Below are 1,922 nucleotides of genomic sequence, written 5' to 3'. Positions count from 1 at the left end.
AACAGTTTTGCCCAGCAAGCTTCTGCATTAGTGGCTCAGAGTGTTGCATTAAACATGGGGGTTTTTCTATTACCAAACTCCCCATACCCCAAAAATTGAGCAGTAGAATAGACAACAACCAGATAAATGATATATTCAATCCTCAGCCCAACATCTCAGGGCTCTGCCCCCAAAATGTATATGGTGATCTAAAATTAAGACTTTATACCTGTTAAAAATTGGTACATTTTGCAACTGTATTCATATATGTTAAGCATACTATTTCACCTGACCAGACTGAGAAATATCCTTTATCACAAAAATGTGTTGGTTTTTTTTGCTTAAAAATTTTTTTCTTTATTGATGTTAGAGGAGGGGGGAAGGGAGAAGGAGGGGAGATAGAAACATCGATGAGAGAGAGAAACATCGATTGGCTGCCTCCTGCATGCCCCGTACTGAGGATCGGGCCAACAACCCAGGCATGTGCCTTGAGCGGAAATTGAACTGGAATCTCTTGGTGCAACCACTGAGCCATACTGGCTGAGAAACAAGAATTTGTTTTTGAGGCTATCTGGATGTTAACATGCATTTGATATAAGCATTAAATATCATGGTTTTTATCTACATTATTACTGAAAAGAAAATGAACTTTAAAAAAATGTGTGTAATGTATACTGTATTATTGTATGAGCATCAGTAATTTATATTCCTAACCATTTTGGGGTAAATATATTTTATAAGTACTTATTTAATCTTACTTTTGTAGTGAAATGTACTTTTTTATAAAGCTCAATTAAAAAATCTGTTACCATAAAAAAAAAAAAAAAAAAAAACAGGAAAACAAAAGCAAGAGAGTAGAGATCCTAAAACTTTAAAGGTTATGTTGAAATGTAGTGGACCACAGGAGAGACCTGTGGAACCCTGAGGAACTATTCCAGAATCCTTAGAGGCAATCTACTTGGTTCATGAACAGAATCACAAACCATGTCACAACAAAGTAGCTGTACTTAATAGCTTTCTAAATGCTCATTAGTTGTCTTCTGTTAAAAAAATTTTTCACCTGGCCAGTGTGGCTCAGTGGTTGAGTGTCGGTCGACCCATGCACCAAGAGGTCGCTGGTTCGATTCCTCGTCAGGGTACATGCCCAGGTCGTAGGCCCAAACCCCAGTGGGGGCACGCTGGAGGTGGCCAATCTATGTTCTCTCTCATCGATATTTCTATCTCTCTCTCCCTTTCCCTTCTTCTCTCTCTAAAATCAATGAAAGAAAAAAAATTGTTTTTAAACATATATATATATATATATTTTTTAATTTCCCTACATTTCTTCTATAGACAAATATACATCCTCTTCCTACTACATTTTCTTATTTCATAAAAACAAAATGTGCATAATAGACAGCACCAATACCTATCTGATAAAAACCATGAGCTTTTATCCAAAGATCATATACATCATAAAACAAAGAAAGTTGTGCACTGATTCTGGTATTGAGGAACAAGGTATGTTTGACTTTGTTCTCAGTGATCAGGGAGTTTGTGAATTTTCAAGTATCACTTCCTCTGGGAAACTCTTAATTTCCAGTAAAATAATCCATCCTCTTTACACTTAGAGCAAGATTTCTCATTGCTACTTTTACCATGTCTTATATTTCTTCTTGATTTGTTTCTAACTCACATTTATTTTACAGAGAACAATTTCTGAGACCTTCCCACAGGCCAGATATGGTGGTCCTTCCATGTGTGAACGATTTTGTAGTCATGTCAGCATCTAGTTCATTGTTCAGCACATATATTAAAAATGCTCAGGATTGCCCAGCCGGTGTGGCTCAGTGGTTGAGCATCAGCCCATGCACCAAGAGGTCGCCGGTTCGATTCCCAGCCAGGGCACATGCCCAGGTTGTGGGCCCGATCTCCAGTGGGAGGTATGCAGGAGGCGGCCAGTC

This window comes from Molossus molossus, unplaced genomic scaffold (genome assembly GCF_014108415.1).
Source record: "Molossus molossus isolate mMolMol1 unplaced genomic scaffold, mMolMol1.p scaffold_m16_p_8, whole genome shotgun sequence".
Lineage (NCBI taxonomy): Eukaryota > Metazoa > Chordata > Mammalia > Chiroptera > Molossidae > Molossus > Molossus molossus.
Note: the sequence above shows the minus strand (reverse complement) of the source record.